This window comes from Pinus tabuliformis, chromosome 6, assembly GCF_031772625.1.
Source record: "Pinus tabuliformis cultivar Carrire ecotype Pingquan chromosome 6, CPIR1, whole genome shotgun sequence".
Taxonomy (NCBI): domain Eukaryota; kingdom Viridiplantae; phylum Streptophyta; class Pinopsida; order Pinales; family Pinaceae; genus Pinus; species Pinus tabuliformis.
Genome location: NC_142292.1, coordinates 1,347,867,763 through 1,347,883,288, shown reverse-complemented (window position 1 = coordinate 1,347,883,288; position 15,526 = coordinate 1,347,867,763). Strand labels below are relative to the sequence as shown.

Sequence of the window (15,526 nt, the reverse complement as noted above, 5' to 3'; positions counted from 1 at the left end):
ACATGTATTCATAAAACATTCCACCTGATCAAGGAGTACAACAAAGTACCAGAGATTGTCAAATTTGTTAATTAAAACAGTCAGAATGTTTGAGAGGCCCATGATAGTTTGTAAATGCGGTTGGTGGTCAGTTATGACCCCTCCACGCATGGGTTGCAAAGCAATTTTGTGAGAAACTCCATATATACTGAAAAAGAAGATGTAATCAGGTTGATGAGTGTTATTCTGTTGTAAGCTTCAACTTCTGGAGACTGTAACTACTGTGTAACCTGCAGCTTTTGGTCTGCATTTCCAGCTAATACAAGCTTCTTTTGCTGTTGATTGCTCACTTTCCACTTCTTCTTCTTGTTCCAGGCTGTGCCTGTTTTACATTTATTCATGTGCTGTTAATGTTTAGCATTAGAGGGGCTGTCATCCCACCTCTGTGTTAGGATTTAGCATGTATCATTGAATTTGTTTGCAAGTTTCTGTTGTTTTAATACCAGAGAGCTGTCATCCTGTCTATGTATTAGGAAACAGATTTACAGACCTTTTAACTGGTTGCAGTCAGCCATCACAGGGTCCTGTGCATCTGCTGGTGTGGTCAGTCTTCTCCATCATCACATTTTATTCAAAACTGTGAGTAATTGGTGGTCTAAAGCCTTGTAGTCTGGGGGTGTTCATCCATGTCTAGGGTCAATCATAGTAGAAGTGGTTATCTGGCTTGAATATGCAGCATTTCTTACATTCATCCACCATTTACCCAACATTTTTGTTGAGTTTGTAATGTTCCCGAGCATCTCTGAGATACAACCTAGGAAAGTTTCTTGGGGTGATAACACCACCTCCAAATGATCTACACTACATACATACATACATACATATTATATGTGTGTGTATGTGTCTAATGGTTTGTTTTCTTGAATATTTAAAAAAAAATCATTACAATATAATTACCTTATGCATTTTTCTGAAAATCGAGTCAATCCAAGTTTGAGTTGAAAGTCGCATTCATACATGACCGAGTCAAGTCTACATCGAAGTTTTAAAACTATGGATCAACCCCATTGGTTCTCTTGATGTAATCAAACATCCCATGAACTGTGCAAAGATGACCAAGCACTTACCCATATAAGCACGTGATGGTAGTCAGTGGGGTCTTAGAGATGGCAATGTCTCCAAGTCTCTAGAGCAGGGCTTCTCACAACATGAAGACAAAAGCTTTTTGAAAATCTACAAAGCAATAGTACACTTTCAAAGAACAATGTTGTGCCTCCTCAATGATGGCCCAGATGGTAAATATGTGATCTATGGTCGGAATCTTACCTACCCCCTAGCTCTGACATATCTTCATTCAATCTCACTAGATAGATTCACATGAAGATTTGTAGCATAAATCTTTGAGAACATATGGCCCACCATGATCATCATGTAGTTGTTGGAATATGAATTGGGGCCCGAAATGTGTATCAAGCGAATGATGTGATATGACCATGCCGATGGAAAACATGCATGGACCACATGGTTGAACAGATCAACCAAGTGGGAAACCACAACACTAAGATCATGCTTAAAAACTCTGCCTAGAAACCCTCGTCTATTATTTTGCTATTGTTGATCACAAAAATGACCTCTAATATTACTGCTCAAGAGAAAGAAGCATGAAGTAGGTGGAGAGGTAACATGAATCTAAGACTACCCAAGACTGTCACAAAAAGTGGATATGTGAGAGAACATGGATCTAGGGTTAACATTGAATGGAATGGGAGAGTGGTCGGGGAGGACAGTGCACCAAAAGTGTTTGGGGAAGTGATTAAGGGAAGTACATACGTCCCATCTCCTTTGAGAAGCAAAGACGTGTTTCTTCTGGTCGAGTCAATGATTATGTAGCTTTGAGGTTGGGGTAGGAGGGGTGAGGATAGGTGAATGCATGTCGAAGCTAGTGGTGGATAGCTTTGCATTTTCATGATACCATTGATTCATAGAGCAAGAGTTGGCTTTTTGAGAGGCGATAGTGGGCCAAGCAGTGTGAGGGTGGCAATTGAAGGTTGCTTTCCAAATGATGGATGAGAGGCAAGTGTACTTGGTAGATGCAAAATCAAGTAAGGAGAACTAGATCTTGAAGGAATGCACTTGTCAGAGATGGGTAGAAAAAGTGTGAGTCCCCCTCATCAAATCGAAACGTAGTGTGGGGTGGCCCCTTGAAGGGAGGAGAGTGTTAGCTTAGAGAGAGAAGGAAAGCTTGAAGGGAGGAGAGTGTCAACTTAGAAAGAGAAGGAAAGAAGAGCATGGTCTCCAAGGGGGGTGGCAGAAGAAAGAAATGACGAATAAGAGGGAGTAGAGAGGACACAAACAACAACATTCGCACCTCCACCACAAGGTCGACACATGAAGAAGCAAGAATCTGGGAAACATGAGAGCCCGTTCATAATCAACAACTCCTAACGTTCCCTAATAGTTGAAAAAGGTGCCAAGCATACGCTATGAAAGGCCTCAAATGCATCATCGGATCCGATGAAGCCCCACTAACTTTTGATCTATCTCCCGGATGTAGGAGATGTCCTCTGACATGTCGCGGAGAGGAAGAGGGAATTTAGAGTGCTCTAATGCGGGAATTGAAGCTAACTAAAAGGACAATCTCCCCAATCACTAAGTATTGGGTGGTGCAGGCATACAAATCTATAAAGGGTTCCTTGTCAAGCCCATTATAAATAGCATATGAGTCATGACAAAAAATTTGGAGAGAACTAACAAACTACAATTTAAATGTCCTTAGGGATAGGGGAACACCTCTAACCAAAACCCACGTGAACCTAGCAAACTCATTTGCGGCCACCAAAGATATCCTATCCTAGAGGGAGTTCCTAATGCAACAAGCAAGTCCACCTAAACCTTTGATAACACCTAAGCTCCTCATCTTCTGCCTGCAAGATGAAAACCAATAGTATCCTGTGATGTCCTAAAGAGGCCTAACATGACTCTCATGTGTCTTAGTGATAAATAGGATGTCTAATGACATAGAGCATCATACGTTAAATCCAAAATGACCAAAAAAACCCTTACCATTCCAACAACTAATGGAAACACATGTGCCCTATCACCTCTCCCAATGAACCCATCATTTGCAAACCCTAGATTGTGGTTCCCATCTGAATGAAAAAGAGTCCCGAATGACTGTTGCAAGGTCCCTAATCATTGTCCATTTCCTTGAAAATCATGTTGTTGTAACCAACTCTTTCAAGCACTTGAGCTTTACAACCTGCATTTTGTTGAGATCTCCATCATGGAAGATCTAATTGGAAAGTGAAAATAGCTTTCACTTAGCTCTATGTCCCAAGGTCAATCAGTTGCAAACTTGAATCATAGAGAGAAAATGGAGTTGAACCAAAGCGAAGATATATCAAGGATAACATCAAGGAGATCCAAATTTGTTGAAATAGATGCACATTAAATATTATTTGGTAGGATTACTATTTAGAGTAATTCCTATTTTTAGCAAGTGTTGCCATGTAGGATGACATGTGGCAATGATTGAGTAATGACAAGGCAATGACAAGGCATCATAGTGCACTAGCATGGCATTATCCATTGAACTTATCTATCAGCCGTATCCACTACCTTATCTTATCCTCGTAGACAAGTGTGTAATTATTCTTAATTAGCTTTCTGATTCTTGAAGATCAACTAATCCACTTATCCTTCTATTCTTGGATACATTTTATTGATTAAATTTTAGTCCAATTTTTGGAGAGTACTTGTATTTCTATAGTTTAGAGTTATGTGCATAATTTTCCCCACATGCATAATATGCAATGCCATGGGAAAATACGAGTCGCCAAAAGTATGAGTTCATAAACCACCATTGGTAAATTCATATTTTCTAGGAATAAGTGTGATTTTGATAGGTTAGCCCCTACTTTCTAGGAGTGAAAGCACACTTCACTTGGCTTGTTATGATTACTTTAATTCTCAATCTATTTTGGGCTACGTAACTTAATTATTGCTCTAACTCCACTTTTTACTAGCTAAATCCATTCTTGGGTTAGTTAAATGAAACTCTTGGGGGGAAGGGGGGATTTACTTTTGCTTGCATGTACATGTACTAAGGAAACCCAACCTTTTGTGCATTTGTCCTCTCTCAAGAGAGTGTTATAAATATGTACACTTAGTCAAGCAATGTAATACAAGCGAATTTGAATTGGTCTTTCAGCTATTTAGTCTATTTGAGTGTTTTTTTCTTTTTCTTTTTTGTAGCTAGGTTGAGCCTAGGCCAGGGCCAGCCTGTATATTGGAAGGAAGAACGATCTACCCACCAATGGGATGTTATCACCAAGATTGTGCGAGGCGTTATCAAGCATGGACGCCCCTTGGGATAGTTTTAATTCCCCCAAACATGGTTTCAATCCTCAACACTTCCCCATGAGGTTTGAAACTGAATCCTAGTGGGGACTAAACCCCACACAAATCAACTGGTCTACACCTCATGCATAGTCTATATGAGTGTTATTTCATTCTCTTCTCTTTTATTGTCTTGCAATTGCTAGTGTATCACTTCGTCACAACTAGCTCCTGTGCTTGTGCTTAAAATCCTACATGGTATTAGAGCATTTAAGTAGTTTGTGAGGAATACACTCATGTTATTCCAACCCATACAAAATTGAATTGCCCAAACAGGATCACGGGTCTTCGTTGATGGAGCAATACCACGTGCGTTCATATTGGGGGATATATCTTAAGGAAAAAATGACATAATATATTGAGCATATAATAGGGGGTAAAGGGATTTTATATTGGCAGGTATAAAAAATGGAGCTCAAAGTTAATGAAAAAATATAAAGCAATATAAAAAATGTTAATGAAAAAATGGATACCTACAATATCTAGTGAAAGTAGGGGTTTTTAAATTGGGAAGGTGTATTGGGTTCATATTGATAGGGGGTTAAATAATGTGATTTTTAGAGATATTTTCCAATATTTATTCAAATTAAGGCTATTATTTAGTATGCCACGAACACACGTGATATGGCATAGGTTCATTGAGTGAAGCCCTCGTGAATAGGATGAATCAGCTCACTTTTAATGTGATTCTTACTCCATTCAACTAATTTGAGTGGAAGCACAAGCTCCTACTTCTACTGACCAATGAGGAGCTTATAGAGTTACTTTGGTGACTGAAGTAGAGCCCAATTCAGCCAAAGAGAAGCAAAAGTATTTTAATATGGTGGATGAGGCCTATGGGCTTCCATGCTTGTTTATTTCTCCAAACTTTCTCTTCCATGTTGAAGCTTGCTCAACTCCCAACTAAGTATGAACTAAGTTGGAGGGACTATTTGGAAGGCCGGATGAACCAAGAGAACATCAATTGTATGATCTCATATCCTTGAGCCCAGGAAACTTCGAGACCCTACAAGAATTATTTTCAAAATTCAAGGCTTTGCTTCAATAGGTTAAAGCATGTGGCATTGATAGGAAAGAGGACCAATTTTCCCTCTCAGTTCTTTCAAAGCTAGGACCTGAGTATTCTATATTTGTTCCTTTTTTTACACTACAAGGTTTTCTATGTTAAAAACTTAGAAGATGCCCTCTATGGATGACTTCAAAGATTCACTCATTCATGAGCAAAATAAGGTCATTCAAATGGGAGCTCTTAAAAACTTAACCGCACATCCACTTACTGTACAGGAGACTTGAGAATAGCAAGGAGAACAAGCAACAAACAAATGGAAAGAAGGAAGCAAATCATAAGAAGAAGAAAAAATCCAACTCCCACTAGGGAGTCCTCAAATTCCAAGGGAGAGAAATCTGAGAGAAAAAATTACAGCTACTATAATAGAGAATTTCATCCAAACAATTCTTGTATGGTGAACGCCATTGATCTTATGGAAAAAGTATTTCTACAACACAACCTTATAAATTGCATACCAAACAATGTCAAGAAGAAGATTGAAGACAAGCTACTAGAGGATAAAGGTAAGGGTCATGTTTTGACTACTATTGCTTCATCATATATAGATGGATATTAGATTCAGGTGCCTCTAATCATATTACTGCATTAAAACATTAATTTTCTTCATCGGTACATTGCACTATATCTCCTATGTTGTCGGGAGACAATAATCCTATGACAATGTGCAGAGAAGGGAGAGTGGACCTCGATTATGGACGTTTCCAAAATATGGTACATGTTTCGACGTTGTCCTTGAATCTCCACTCTATCTACTAGATTACACATTCAAGTACCGACAAGCGATTTGAGTTCACTACGAATTCAGTGATTATTTCTAAGATGGAAAACAGTTCCAGAGTTGCAGTTGATGAGGTGGATCACCATTCCAGGTTGTATCCCCTCTCTCATTTCATTCCTAACATGGCTGAAAATTGCCAAGACTCATTTTTGTGCTCATTTTTGTGAACTTTTTGTGCACAATTTTTAACCACATAAAATTGATGATCGGATGCAATATTCAATGGCAGTTGTGGACCTCTTTTACAACATGTTTGATTGAAATAAGTTCATTATGCTTCAAGACAAGAAGTTATATTTCTTAAGCCCATTACATGAGGCAATTAGAGTATATTTTAATTCGCCATACAATGATTACATAGCTTAGATTTTAAGAAAGTTAGGAGATGTTAATTTTGTGACTTTTACCCATCATTTTGTGGGTAATATTCCTAGGAGAATTTTTTTCTCCAAGATGGTCCACAGCCGGCAACTAGTAGCCCCTTGCAGCCACCAACTAGCTCATTATCCCATTTTCTCCACCACCTGAGCCAGCCATGTGGTCCCTTGCCCATCTGCCATGATCGTATGATTGAAGGTGGGCCTCCCGAATCTAAAGGTATGCCTTGTCATTTCGAAATTGAGTATTGTAGTTTGCTTATCATGGACACTTTTGGGCATGGATTAATGGGGGGATTCAGTAGAAAGAATGGGCTAGGTCTATGCTTTTGTCCCCTAGACCCCTTTTAGGTATTAACCTTGGATTCTAGTCCCATGGGATCTCTTTTGTTGACCATTTGGTTCCAGGGATGGTATTTCACGGGAAACCTCGTTTTTGGATGCGTGGTCCCGCTCCCTTATCTGCGCAATATTACCATCTTTCCATTCATTATTACCCCATTCATCATTTCTCCCACCTGGGTCCACATTCCTCCACTGGGTCCACATAGGGCTAGTTTGCCCCTTCCCCTTTGGTGGGCTCCAGTATTGCAGCAATAATGCTGCAACTCCTGGGACTCCCTTCTTTACTTTTATCAACCCGGTAGTTGTTGAAATTTGGTACCGGAGGACAGGTGGTTCCCTAAGGCTTTGATCTTTGGCCTAGGGAAAAGTGTCCAAAAGAATTTAATTTTTCTCCTAAAGTAACTTTATAATTTTTATAAAGTTAAATCTAATTTGAAAGTGACTTTAAGTGATAAAGTTACTAAGTCTAATTTTAAAGTGACTTTATAAAGTCAATGAAAAATTAGAAAGGAAAAGTGACTTTGGAAATAAATGACTAAGTGGGTCTTTATTAAAGTGGGGTGAATTAAAAAATAGAAAGTGAGATTTAAATGAGCATTTAATCTCAGCCATTGATCTAAATCTATTTCAGCCATTGGATTTAGGGATCACCCAAAAGTCATTTAGGGTTGGGTTAAGGGAGGAAAATGAGGAAAAAGATCATTCATTCTTTCATGAGCAGATTGGGAGAAGGAGAGCAAGAGAGCAAAGGAGATTTCTGGACAAGGAGGAGAAAGAGGCAGCAGTTTGGCACACATACCAAGGCAGCACTTCAGCAAATCCGTACAGCTCAAAGAACAAGCAGAAAAAGGCAGATTTAGTGAGCAAAACAGTGAAAAAATTGATTTTCAGCACGAATATCGAGGAGGCGATTTTCTGCACGAATTTCGAGGTCTGTCCGTACAAGTCCGTACAGTCGTCCGTACAGTCCGTACAGCTCGTACAGCCATTTTCCAGATTGTCTGTTAGCTGAAAAACAGATAAGTTTGCTTGCTGGAAAAATTTCTGTTTTGCTGATTTTTTGCTGAAAATTTTTCTCTGTAAAAGGCATTTTCCAGAAATAAAGAAGAGCTCTCAAACTGGTTTTCCCCAAGAGTTGTAGGGGGTTTTTCCAGGGTCAAGTTGACCAAAAATCACTGAGTTTAAATGTGTTTTTATGGCTATTTTTAATTGCTGATTTTTATTTCTGCAATTTCCAGCATTCTGAAAAATTTCCAGAATTTGTGTTTTCAGCAATATTTATTTTTTCAGTCTGTTAAATGTATGGTTATGGGAATGGGCATTTAACTACATGGGAGAAATAAGGTGAAACTGAAAACCGGGGTGGGAAACAGAAAATTTTACATGGTATCAGAGCTTGAGTGCTGAAGGGCAGTTTGGGACAGCAAAAGGAAAAAAATACAGCTGCTGATTTTTTCACTCAGAAAATTCCAGCAAGCTGATTTTTCATAAACAGCAGTTTTATCTTTACCACAGCAGTGCTATTTTTTCAGTTTTAGGACAGCAAGATGTCATTGGGATTGAGGGTGGAGGATAGGTTGGATGGGCATACAAATTACAGCGTTTGGAAGGAGAGAATGCAGAGTATCTTTGAGGAGGCAGAAGTCTGGGATATCATGGTGCATACAACACAGCACCCTGTTGTTGTGTCTACTGATGCAACTCAGTTGACAGCTTATAATAAAAAGAACAACAAGGGTAAGAGGTTGATTCTAGACGAAATCAAAGACCATTGCATTCCTCATGTGAGAGGAAAGAGCAATGCCCATGAAATGTGGACAGCATTGTCCAATCTCTACCAGAGTACCAATGAGAACCGGAAGATGGTCCTGAAGGAGAAGCTGAAGAACATTAAGATGGGGAATGATAGTGCAGCTGGATATCTCACAAAGATTACCAATGTGAGAGATGAGTTGGCAGCGATTGGAGAGGCCATTCCATCCACTGAGTTGGTGCGTATTGCAGTGAATGGCCTCCCCCGTTCATGGTTGAACTTTGCTGATGGGGTTTGTGCACGTGAGACCCTTCCCACATGGGAGAGGTTTTGAGATGATTGCATTCAGACAGAGATCAGGAAAGGACAGCTTGGGGCAGCCAAGCCAATTGAGCAGGATGAGGACGTAGCACTGGTGGCAGGAGGCAAGAAAGGCAAAGGGAAGAAGCAGGCTTCCACAAGCGGTGGTGGAGGCAAAGGCAAAGGTAAAGGTAAACAGGGTAACTCACAGAAGGACTATTCCAAAGTGAAGTGTTGGAATTGTCAGAAGATGGGACACTATGCAGTTGTGTGTCCGGAGAAGAAGAAGAAGAAGGGGAAGAACCAGGATGTGGCAGCTTCAGCTGAGATTGAGGACTTTGCAGGTCGTTTTGACCGGGAGTTTGCGTTCATTACATGTGAGTCCTCTAGTGCAGGATCACCTGCCACACAGGTTCAGAGGGAGCATGCTTTTCCCTCGATTAGTGGAGCATCTACAGGTATCTGGTATGTGGACAGTGGGGCTTCACGCCACATGACAGGAGTCCGGGAGTACTTCTCAGAGCTTTCAGAGAGTGGCACTGATATTGAGGTAGTACTCGGTGATGACAGAGTTGTTAGAGCAGTCGGGGTGGGTACACTGACATTTCAGAGGGAGTCCAGACCTCCCTTGAAAGTGTCAGATGTTCTTTATGTGCCAGGGATGAGGAAGAACCTCATATCCTTCTCAGCTTTGGAGGACAGAGGATATGAGGTACTGTTCAGGGGAGGACAGGTGTTGATGTATCCCAGGGGCACTCCAACTGATTCAGCTAGAGTGATAGGTGTACGTCATGCAAAGGTGTACAAGTTTTCATTCCAGCCCCTTTTGGCATTGAGCAGTAGTACCGACAGCAGAGCTAGCAGTTCTGAGCTGTGTGAGATTTGGCACCGCAGGATGGGGCACATGTCTCATGGAGCCTTGAGGACATTGCGGGAGATCACTATAGGTGTGCCAGATTTCAGTACTGATCACCATGATACTTTCAGAGGTTGTGCGATGGGCAAGTTTGCCAAATCCCCTTTTCCCAGCAGTGACAGCAGAGCGACTGGGATACTTGATTTGATTCATTCTGATGTGAGCGGTCGGATGTCTCATGTTTCCTTGAGTGGATATGAGTACTATGTTTTATTCATTGATGATCACTCCAGGAGGACCTGGATTTATTTCTTGAAGACCAAGAGTGAGGTCTTCAAGCGGTTTCAGGAGTTCAGAGCTCTTGTGGAGACACAGACAGGTCGGAAGATCAAGTCCCTGAGGTCGGACAATGGAGGAGAGTACACCCTTGGAGAGTTTGTTGACTATTGTGCGGAGGCAGGCATTAGGAGGGAGTTCACTGTTCCTTACAACCCCCAGCAGAACGGGGTTGCAGAGAGGAAGAACAGATCCATCATAGGGGCTGCTAAAGCCATGTTACATGATCAGGAGTTGCCATTGTTCTTGTGGGCAGAGGTCTGCAACACAGCTGTTTACTTGCAGAACAGGAGTCCGCATCGTGCCTTGGGGCACATGACTCCAGAGGAGGCTTTCTCTGGGAAGAAGCCTGATCTTGGTCATCTTCATATCTTTGGATGCATTACATACTCCTATATACCCAAGGAGAAGAGGACCAAACTAGAGCCCATCGCAGAGAAGGGTATCTTTGTGGGCTACAGTGAGACCTCAAAGGCCTTTCGGATTTACATTCCTGCACAGAGGAGAGTTGTTGTCAGACGGGATGTGAAGTTCGAGGAGGACAGGGCCTTTAGGAGGTCACGGGAGTTAGAGTATCTGGATCAGCCAGACCCTCAGCAGCAGTTGAGTCAGTCGCAGGGATCCAGTGGGCAGGGATCAGGAGGATCCGGAGGTACATCTATGAGGATGACAGGTCCATCAGTGAGCAGTGGCTCGCCGAGCCAGAGGGGTGGTGCTCCGGGCAGCATGCAGAGCAGTTCACAGAGCAGTTCACTAGGGAGTCCACTGATGGACAGTTCACACGGTACCTCAGCTTCTACAGGTTCAGGTGCAGGCAGGAGGACAGCAGACAGACAGTCAGGAGTTCAGGCTACTGATGGTGATGAGGAGGAGGAGTTTCATTCTCCTATGGGAGAAGCATGCTCAGGGAAGAGGAAGCCCAAGTGGCTTCAGGACACCTTGAGAGATGCCACATCTGTTGCTGAGCCGAAGAGGCCGGTCAGAGAGAGTAGACCACCTGAGAGGTTTTGTAGTTATATGGCGATTGTTGGACACCTAATCCTAAAGGGCTAGCGTGGAAGTTGAATGGACAAGCAGTCCAAGAGACCTTGGGATCTGAATCCCAAGAGTCACCTATTGTACTATAAATGTGTATCTTATGTTAATAAAAATATGCACTCACTGATTTATCTTTCCTATATTCTATGTTTTCCATGTGAGTTTAACATGGTATCAGAGCGGGCGAATTCTGGCCCTGCTCATATTTGAGCCACTTGTTTTGTGGTCTCTATGTAATTGTCATTTGTGCAGACCTTCCAGTTCTGCCCATTACCTATAAAGCTCCATTAATTCATTGTTGGCCAGAAATCTGCTGACTCTGGCTATTTTAAGCCTCTCTGTCTAACCGAAGAAATCATACATGCGCTCTCTCTCTTCTGCGTTACTTGCGCCCTCTGTCCTTTAAATTATGCCTGCGCTCTTTACTGTCTATAAACCTGCTGTCCTGAGAGCTGCTCAGTCCTGAGCGCTACTCTGACATTGATTCTCTGGCTCTGGCTCTGCCTGGCCTGCGCTCTCTGACTGCCAGAGACTGCGCCTCTGTCCTGAAGACTGCGCACTATCCATAATTATGCTGCTAAATGTGCGTTGTTCTCAGTGATTGATACTGAATGTATGTTGATGCGTTTTAAGTAAAATCGTTGCAAAGTCCGCCTTGGCTCTGGCCTGAATGTGCGTTGATGCATTTTAAGTAAAATCGTTTTGCAAGTCCGACTTCTTTTGCGGAATCTCTTCGAATTCTCCTCGGCTGGTAGGCGACTGAGAGATGGTTTATCGTAGGCCTGTGTAGGTTTGGGTATTTGGTATCGTATTCTCCAGAAGGTTACGGGCTGATACCATAATTTTTTGTGATCAGTAGGCGACCCAAAACGAGAACAAAATGCTGGTTCACTTACGGGCTGACCCAAAACGTGTAATGTCCGTATTTTGTCCATAATTTGCAGAGTAGAGGCAACATTACAGTTTTTTCAAGATAATTATTTGACCGTTTTTAAGAGAATCAAATCACCTTGTGGTCGTGGGTTCGGGCCCCACGGTGGGCGCCATGCCTTTCCTCCATGAAACTCGCATTGTGTTAACTTCTATTCCATTGGGATCTCGCAGAGCCGTGAGGGCTTCTAAGATCATGTCATCATAATCGCACCTCAGGGAATGATTTCTAGCACTTGCAAGAGTGCTCTTAGGAGTATAGATAACAATATCTGTTGAGGAGGGTATTATTGCTTCGGATTTTATAAGCATTGCAGTACCTGGAGCGGATTTAAGACCAGGCGACCAGCGGTAAACACCGGTTGTTTGCGGCGCTGTTTGCCATTAACTCCAAGTTTCTTTTTATATATAATCAGTCCTTTTCATTTATTGCTTTCCATGACGTTGCTCGGAGATGGAATGTGAAGTACCAGAGGATTTAAATAAGCAGCGCATTTAAATAAGCACTTGCACAGTTTTTTGCTGTATTGAAGGACATGGTATAAGTTTTTTATAATGTTGTATCAGAGGATTTAAATAGGCAGCGCATTTATAAAAAAAAAAAAGGCAGTTGCACAGTTTTTTTATAATGCTGTATTGATTGACATATTGGTGAAGTCTTTCAGAAGTTTTCTCTGCAACGAAGGTATAGAGATTGTTGCCGCTGCGTTGGAGGTCTCTATGTTTAGTGCGCGTTGAATAGTTTGTGTTGAGGAAAAGAATTGTTGGTCGTTTCTGTTCAAGTCATTTTGAATAGTTTGTGTTGACAAAGAGCATTTGTGCGTCGTTTCTGTTCAAGTCACTCTGTGCTGAGGAAGAGCATCATATCATGTTGAAGTGATTGGCCAGCAACGAATCACCACTTCAGGATGACTACCATCTTCACGATTATCGGCACCTTCCACTTTCAGGTCTGACGGACTTGTGAATCGGAACAACTCCCAAAAGCTCTTCAACTTCATGCAAGGTCGTGTTAATGAGATTAATAGTAAATACGCATTCAGTGCTTATGCAGAGGTGCTGTTGATGAAGGTTCCCATGCTAATGTTGTCTTTGAGAAATAGGTTGCATAAGTCTTGAGTTTGGATTCTTTGGGTTTATGAGTTTGTAGCCATATTGCAACTCAGACGCTGCTTTCAGTACAGGATATTGTTTCAATGCAATCTTTCGTATTTCTTTTTCATCCTTGTATACAACTGCAGCTATATTTCTAGTGAGAGCGCCCTCATACAAGAATTTTCCAACGGGAGTATCCTTGCCTGCAACCATGATCTTGGCTGTGGTGCCCCCACTTATAATGTTGACGGGATACCATCTGGGAACATTCTAAGTCTTGAGATTTTGTGTAATTGTGGGCGGGTGTATTCAGTTGGTTCTGCTGAGCTGCTGAGAGTGAACGCTTGATGACGAGGAGGTCCCTCATTCTGTTCTATTGCATCAGAAAAAAAAACACGAATATTCACATCCTATAAATCTAACGACTGTATATCTTACAGACATTTCATGTGGCTATCCAAGATTTTCGTTTGTTGTGGCCTTGACCCGTAAGCAGCGGCTATCGAATTTACAGAAGGCGGTCTCGGAGATTTCACCTTCGCCGTCGTCCTGCGTGCGCTGGAAGAGGCGACCAAAGAAATTGACAGAGACATACAAGGCCTGTAGGTGACTGTTCAACTCCCATTGCTCTCCACTCATGTTCTTTCAGCATTCTGATTAGCGGGAAATTTTCAAGAATAACTTTCGGAAGCATAACCTGTACTCGTAGGGAGGAGTATCGTTGTAGAATGTTTTTGAATATTTAATATCTTTATTAGCTTGTTTCCATTCATCATTCGCCATTTTTTATTCCCAGAAATGGATGGAAGGAAAGAACAGAAGAAAAAAAAAAAAAAAGGGTGATGCTGGACTGAATAATATTTTGTCTTTTTTAAAAGTCTGGTCAATATACAGAGGTGTGAAAATACTATATGGTGAATGGTGAAAGTACAGGAATCAACAGAGATGTCAGGACGGAAACTCTGCCCGGAGTTGAACAGTGGCATAGATGCATCAAAATATGCATAGGCTATTCTCCATCTTCATGAGGGTTGCAACACAAACTTCAGTGATGTATTGATCTGTTTGGAGTTATTAGTTCATCAGTCTCTAATAATCTCTTGAATATTAGCTGTTCATCTGCTTCCAATCTCTGTTATTATTTGAGTTAACATCAGAGGTATATGTAATCCATTCCTGTAGTTGAAGTTCGGATCTCAAAGAAGGAATAAGTCATTTAGTTGTGCATCCATACAAAGTGTATCTTGGTATACCTGAGCATTTTAAGGGTGAAACATATCTATTGTATCTGTTTTGGAAGGACTTTGAACCCTTCATTCTTGCTGGACACAAATCTGTTTGTGATTGCCTAAATTCTTAGCTGGAATTAGTTGAGTGTTCATTTCTTTGTTGAGACAATGGCTAGATTTGATGATGTATTAGAGTTACTGAATACACTAATACACTCCACTATTGGTGGGAAGGTAAATGTTAGCAAAGACACTCTTTGTGACATTCAGACATGCTTATATAATGCACAGGAAAAGATTGATTTTTTACAGCTTGAATCTCAGCTTCAGCAAGAAGAAATAAAACAAAGGAGTCATCATTCTGAACCTGTTTTTGTTCAGAACAGTGAAATAGACTCCCATAAGCAGCAAGTTCATTCAGATCCAAAAACCAATAAAGCAGCAGTTGTACATGCAGATTCAGAAACTCAGTTTGCATTTCCCAAGCCCATCATCAGACCTTGGGAACAGCTTGTCCACAACAAGCACAAAACTGGTCTTGGATATGACAAGGACTTGTCCTTTCATATTCCAGACTATGCCAAGCCCATTCAGTTTCAGAGTGCTGGATTTATTCATGACAGTTCACCTGCTTCTCATGACAGTTCAGCTTCAGCTGTTCCAGATTCTGCCCCTCTTCCACAGCAACAACAACAACAAAAACAACAGATCGTGAAATGCCAACACTGTGATCGAGTTGGCCATTTGAAAGATCACTGTTTTGATCTTCATCCATGTAAGCACTGTCATAAAACCAGCCATTCTTCACTAAGATGCTTCAAAAACAAACGTCCTGCAAGAACAAAGATTCATCTTGGATGGATCGCTTCTTGGCAATGGGCATCAACAGCCAAGAAGATATTCCAAACACATGTCAGAACTTGTTCCAGAATATTGAACAGTCTTGCAGTTGAGTTTTCTCCATCTTCTCACCTTGTACCTGACAGGGGGGGAAATGATGGTCATCTACAAGCTTCAAAGTCACATCAAGCGAGCCTGAGCCA

The 15,526-nt window shown here is 41.4% G+C and overlaps 1 protein-coding gene across 1 annotated transcript in view; it reads right to left on the bottom strand.

Annotated features, from left to right (window-relative positions):
• Window positions 1-15,526, bottom strand: part of LOC149263628 (protein TORMOZ EMBRYO DEFECTIVE-like) — a 306,527-nt gene that overhangs the window by 103,285 nt on the left and 187,716 nt on the right. The gene's annotated exons all lie outside the window — the stretch shown is intronic.